The following is a 7,179-nucleotide window of genomic DNA, read 5'->3' as shown; positions in this document are numbered from 1 at the left end:
GGGGGAGCCCCCCCCCCCCCCCAGGGAGACACAAATTAGGAGGCAGTCCACAGGGCAGGAAGGAAATCACCCTGAGCTGGGATGGGGGGTCAGTGGAATGGCCTGGCCAGGGTGACCTGTTGGAGGTGAGGTGAGGCAGGCCCAAGGGGGCCCCCTCAAGGGAAGGAGACAGGCAAGATGCTGAGTCTGGGATGGGCCTTGAAGTGGGTGCAGCTGGGTGGCCCAGGAGGCAGCTGTGTGCTTGGGTCTAGAACCCAGGGTTGGGGGGGTGAGGCGAAGGCTGGGGGAGGGGGGCTCTGAGACAGCACAGCAGGAGTGTGCAGGGGGAGGACAACAGTGGAGACCCAGGAAAGGGGTGGGGGGCAGGGCCCAGAAGTACCTGGTGGACAGACAGACACATGAGCAGATGGATGGACGGACAGACAGATCACCCTATGCTCATCCACTGAGCGAAAGCAAATGCTGGACAGAGCCTCAGATGGACATGGAAAGTGACAAGGAGGGACTGTGGGGGAAGTGGGGAAAGAGAAAGACATGGACAGGGCTAGAAAATCAAGATGCAGAGGACAGCAGCGAGCCAGGGGTGAGAGGAGGTCTGTCTCTCTCACACACACACACCGTGCACACCTCACGGGAGCTACTCAGCATGTGTTGACCAAAAGAAAATACAAGGGAAATTACCCAGAGTGAAGCAAAGGATTAAATAAAGTGGCAGAGTTGACACAGTGACAGACAGCTTGTCACACACTGACACACACAGAAGTCTCTCTCTGTGAATGCCACACACACAGCAGCAAGGCAGGTTTCAGAAGTACCTTAGAGACAGGGCAAGAGCAGGCGGGATGGAAGGAGAGGCAGGAAGCGACACACACACATGCACACATGTGCACACACCCACAGAGCCCAGCACAGGGGACAGACTCAGGGTTGCTGAGTGAACGGAGGGACAAATGCAAGCGACTCAACAGAGTGAGCACAAAAGCTGAGCCCCGCAGAGAGGGGCAGGCAGGCTGCTCTGACCCAGTCTCTCTGTGTCACACACACACACACACACACACACACTTGCACGCACGCACGCATGTGCGGCTGGACAGGAGCAGCTGCTCCACAATCAGTGTTTTAGGCAGTGCCATGGGAGTGGAAGAAAACACACTGCAGCTGATGGCGGAGACCCCCAGAAATGGAGCAAGGGAGGCAGCCGCTGCCCACACTGGAAGTCCAACCAGGCAGTAGACACTGGGGGGACAAGAGCCCCAGAGGACAGATGAGGAGCCAGACTCCCCTCGCCACACAGACACACACATGCCTGAGAGGACCGGGACAATGTGGGGGTGAGGAAGTGAGTGGGAGGGGAGTAGCGGCCACCCCTGTTGGAAAGAGCAAGAGAAAGACATGTCGTGGGACGACACGCACACTCACGTACAACTTTGCAGTCACGTCTTCACGGGAAAAGCTAATGAATGCCTGAGTGGGGCGACACACGGTCACGCTAAACCCGAGAGAAGCAAAGACAGCGAGAAACAAAGAGAGACTCTGACGGAGAGAAACAGAAACAGAGAGACGACAAGAAAGAACAAAACAAAGACAGTAGGAGAAAAACAGACACAGAAACGGAGACAAAGAGAGAGACAGGAAAACAAAAGCGGAGAGCGGGGAAAGGAGAGAGATGGTGACAGAGGGACAGAGATGCAGCCGGGCCACCCTGGGCTGCCTCACAAGAACGGCTCCATCAGGGTTTTATGAAAGAACAGCGAATGAATGGAAGGAAGAAGGAGATGCCTCGGTGGAGGGGAGCGGCCCTCAGCACAGCCCACGGGCGGCAGGCAATGGCAGGGGCCACATGCCACGCACACGCCCCACGCACGCCCTCTGCACACGTGCAATGCACCACACACACCACGCACGCCACACACTTCACGAGGCAGCCATGCGACATGCCGCACATCACTCTCACGCTGGACTGTGGGAAAGGAGTGTGGGGAATCGGGGGTGCAGGGAGGGTGAGGACGGGGGATCCAGGCCCAAGGACTCACGTCCTCGTGCACACGCGCGCACACGCACACACAATCACACACGCAAGAAGCCCACAGAAAATGTCGATGAAGGCCCAAAGAGGACAGGGAAGGAGAGAGATGGAGATGAACACAGGAAAAACAGGAGCTGTCTGTACGCCCCTCTCACCTTCTCTGGATGTCTGTCTCTATGTCTGTCTATCCTTTCTCTCTCTCTCACACACACACACAATCACAACCCTCAGAAAAGGGTAGAACGAGGATGATTTGACACTAGTCCCACCCCGGCCTTTGCAGGTGCTGTTCTCTGCCTGGAGCCCCTTCCTCCCCCCACCTATTCACTCCACTCCTCCCTCAGGCCCCAGCTCAGCGCCCCTCCCTTAGGAGGACCCTCCTGACCCTCTGGAGAAGCTCGGGACCCCGTCTCCTCTGCTGAGACCCTGGGCCGTTCTGCCTCTGTTCTGTTCATCATCCCTCTAGACAGCAAGTGGCCTGTCTAGGGCTGGACCCTGGCTGATCTTCCTCACCCCTGAACCCCCAGCCCCCCAGCCAGTGTCACGCCTACAGTAGGTGCTCAACAGAGAGTTGTCAAAGGAACGAATGAATGAGCCAGTGAGTGAGCGAGTGGACGAACACTCACACACCTGCGTGAAAGCAAAGCAGAAAAGCAGAGGGTGGATGAGGAGGGGAGGGAGACGTGGAGGGGGTGGAAAGACAGGCGCAAGCACATCTGGAGTAGTCAAGATAGGGGAAGCTGGGCGGGCAGTGGTGAGTGCACACGCGCGCACACACACACACACACACAGCTGAGCAGGAGCAGCTGCTTCATGATGAGTGTTTTAGGAAGAGCCGAGGGAGTGAAAGGAAACAAACCTCCCAGCCGATGGCAATGACCCCTGAATCTGGAGGAGGGGAAGGTGGGCAGGTAAGGGGCAGGGGAGCTGGGAGCACAGCCCACACTGGAAATCTGAGCCTGTGCACTGGAGAGGGCAGGAGGCCTGGAGCACAGATGAGGAGTCAGACAGACCCTTGCTCCCTGACAGACACGCAGACAAAAGGGCCACACGTGTTTGTCAGGGGAATGAATGAATGAATGGGAGGACTTTGGAGAAAGGGACAAGATGGACAGAGGGACACAGGGACAGAGAGGAGGGATGTGACACACACACCACACACACACACACACACACACGCGCGCCATCTCGTTTTGATGCACACACAAGGGCAGACTGCAGAGGACAAAATAGAGAAGAAAGATACAGAGGGTGGAAGGTGCAGAGACACAGCTTGCCAAGAACAGCATTTGCCCAGGCCCAGCACAGAGGAGGCGCTCAGCCCATGATACTTTAGGGGTCCCTGAAAATGCTTTAATTGCTCTTAAGACCAGAAGAACAAGAAACTGTTAGCTCAATGAAAGTGTTTTAATATGCAATATTAATATTCACTTTTATGTCATTGTAAAATATAATTTTTAATTTTTTTTTTTTTTAGCAAGGGCAAATGTGCCTAGGGGCCCACAAAAGTCATAATGGGACTCTGGTTGGGTACCCAGCCTGGGACTAGGTGATGCTAGGCCAAGGTTAGGACAGATCTCACTGTAGGCATTACCGGAGACAAGGGAGCCCAGGAAAGGGGGCAATCAGGAGGACTTCCCAGAGGAGGTGGGATTTCCAGACTGAAGAAAAAGATGGTTAGGGTCAGGCAGAAGGAGCAGCGTGGGCAAGGCCTGGACAGTCAGGGAATCAGGATGCCATGGGCCAGCTGGAGCCAGCCTGGAAAGGTCTGGAATGCAGGTGAGGAAGACAAAGGATTGTGAGCAGGGCCAGGGGTGGGAGGAGGAAGTGAAAGGCCGTGGCAGAGTGTAGGCGAGAGATGGCTGGGCATGTGGCCCAGTGCCTGCAGTTTGGATGGTGGGGCCCGCGGCAGAGGGAGTGGGAGTGGACAGGTAAGTTGAGTAGGGGAGTTGAGGGTGATATGTCCAGGGGATGGTCACCAGGGAAACTTTCCAGAGGCAAGCCTAAAGCTGAGGCTGGGCCACATGGGGAGTGAGGAGAAAAACGCCCCAGAGGCAAAGTCTCGGCAGCCTCAGGGACGGGAAGGGGGCAGGCGAGGGACACAGGCACTGAGACACAAGTACGCAGATGCACACACACCCTGAAAGGGCAGCAAGAATGGGAAGGAGGGAAGAAGGAAGGGAGAGCAGTGGGAGGCAGGACAGACAGACCCGCTGGCACAGGGATCCAGACACATATACAAAACACACAACCCTCGTACATGTGCCCCGCCCTGGGGATGGGACAGTCAAAGACAGAGACTGGCATTTAAGGAGACCACAGCAAGAGGGAGGCAAGAGGCAGAAGCTGACACACAGACGGCTAGACAGATGGACACAGGCCCTGAATCCCCTGGGGCAGGTTGCAAGGGACGTCAGGCACTGGGTGGGAAGAGCCCCAGAGGGAGGGCTGGGGACGGAGAATCAGGACGGGCCAGACAGATGGATAGACAGAGAGCTCATCTCCCCACCCCTCCCTCCTGCTCCCAACTCCAGCACATTCCTGTCTGCAGCTGGGTCCCTTCCCCTGTCTGTCCTGTCTGTGTCTCTGTGTTTCTGTCAGTCTCTATTGGTCTCTTTTTCTCTCTGCAAGCCAGTTTTTTGGAGCCCCTGAGAGAAAATGGGAAAAGAAGACAGAAATGAGAGAATATGCAGGCAAGGGACTCCGTGTGTGTGTGTGTGTGTGTGTGTGTGTGTGTGTGTGTGTGTGTGTGCGCGCGCGCGCGCGCGCACACCCTGCACAAGATCTGCTGGGGAGAATCTTATGAGGGAGGGACAGGAGGAAAAGAGCAGAGGATGAAAGAAGGGACCCATGACACCGATGGGGCTGCAGCCTGGGAGGCAGCGAGAACAGGGGCACGTGTGTGCCACACACACCACGCACCAAACACCACGTACACTGCACACCCCACACACGGCACACACCACACACACCACACGCTGCACACACTATACACACTGGAAGTGCAACGCTGGGATGGAAGGTCAATGAAACCGTGGAGAAAGGGAGACAGGGAGGGGCTGCAGGAACACACAAAGCTGGGGCACAGAGAACCTGACACACACGTACACATGCAAGTGTCACAGTACACGCACACACGAGGGCCAGGCAGGACTGGGTCTGGGGAAGTCTTCAACCCAAGTTTTACGTATGAACATATGATGGAACGAACAGGCCAGCAGCCCAGGGGGAGAGCCAACCAATGAGGGCCCAGAGGATGCAGAGGTGCAGAAACAGGGACAGAGAAGAGAGACCAGGAGACCCAGAGAGACGGTGACAGATCACACACACCCTGGAGACATGCCCCGTCCTCTAAGCAGGAGGGACAGAGTAGGGGGTACAAATTATGCGGCTTCTTTTTTCTTCTTATTTGTGCTTTTCTGTATCTTTCCTAGTCTGCGAGAAGGAACATAGTATTTTTGTCATGGGAGAAAACATATTATTTTTCTCAAAAAGAAAAAATGCATGCAGAATAAGAGCAAAACCAATTGAAGCTAGAAAGGGAAGGCTGAGGGGCCCCAGGGTCCCAGAGTCTCACTTCCTCTGAAGCGGCTGGAAACTGGGCAGGGCTGAAGAGGACGTGCAGATGGGGGCCTGGCAGGGGCCAGGCAGCGTGGCCGTCTCTGCCTCTCCACTCTGTCTCTGGATCTATCTCTGTCTCGCTCACACGCAGAGTCCACCAAGAGCAAGCTGAACGCAGGCCCAGGCCTGGAGTGAGGAAGTGAAAACCAGAGGGAGCCAGAGGCAGGAGGAGGGAGGGCCCCAGCGGCTTTCCCGCCCCTTCCCTGTCCAGACATGCCCTGCTGGGCCTGACCTGGGCTCCCCGCGGGGATCTCTCCAGTGTCTGGTGGGCCAGCTGCCTGAACCACCCTGGCAACCCCGCCGATCCCAGGGGTGGTCTGTGGCCTCTGAGATGTGTTTTGAAGGATGACTAGGAGTTTGCCAGGTTGCAGAGGGAAGAAAGGGCATTCCCGGGGGTGGAAACAGCCCGGACAGAGGCATGGAGGTGTGGGAGGGCCTGGGGACACGTCAGAGATGTGGAGAGATGGACGGACCGAGAGGAAAATCTTAGAGATGGAAACAGAGGCGGGGAGAGAAGGGGGAGGCTAGAGAAAAAGAGGCAGCGAGGCAGCACCGAGGCCCAGAGAAAGAGACAGAAACTAGCAACAGCGAGACACAGCGACACACACAGAAACTCAGAAGCACAGACACAGAGAGAAAGGCCAAGAAACAGCAGCAGGGGGGCCAGGGCGGGGAACAGAAAGAAACCGAAAATCGTCCAGACAGAGCGCCAGAGACAGCCGCAGAGGCACCGACAGCCGGGAGAGGCCCAGCGAGGGACGCCCCGCCCCGCCCCCCGCCCCGGGGAACCGGCCCGCCGCCCGCGCCGCGCAGGCGCACTGCCGAGCCTCCGCGCAGCGCGGGCGAGCGCTTTGTCCCCGCAGGGCCGGCGCGCGACCCGTGTCCATACAATACACACGCCCGATGCACGCGGCCGAACAGGCAGACCCGTTCACCTCATCCCTCTAACACCCAGGTACACACACCCGGGACACAGCCCCAGGAGCCCAGACCCACAGACCACCTGGAGACATACCCACACACAAACGTCCAAACAGCGCGCCAATGAACAAACACAGACACCCATGAGCAAACAGGCCCACACTCATACCCACGGGAACACAAAGGCACACACAGCCAGGCACGCACTCCCAGGAGCGAACAGAAGAAAACCTGCCACACACTCACGTCCATGCCCCACCTCTGCTCCCACAACACATGCACACCTCCAGCTGTCCCTGCTGACCTGGACACTATAGTACATTTGGCTTGCAAAATTAACACTGAACAGAGAAATGTCCAGTTCTTGAAATTTGCTTTTATTTTTATTTCTTTTGGCAGCTGGCCAGTCTGGGGAGCCGAACTGAAATTTGTTTTTAATGAAGCGATGTTATGATGACCAGACATGACTCATGCATAGGTGTGTGACCTGATGTAAAATAAGTATCTTCATATAGACTGCTGCAAATCAACTTTCCAGTTTGTGTCCTTTGGTGTTGGGGGAGGAAGAGGTCTTTGGATTTTTCATCAGAGTGCCCAGGACTTTTGTTGAC

The sequence above is a fragment of the Galeopterus variegatus genome, unplaced genomic scaffold, assembly GCF_000696425.1.
Source record: "Galeopterus variegatus unplaced genomic scaffold, G_variegatus-3.0.2 Scaffold59, whole genome shotgun sequence".
NCBI lineage: Eukaryota > Metazoa > Chordata > Mammalia > Dermoptera > Cynocephalidae > Galeopterus > Galeopterus variegatus.
This window is presented reverse-complemented; position numbering follows the sequence as displayed.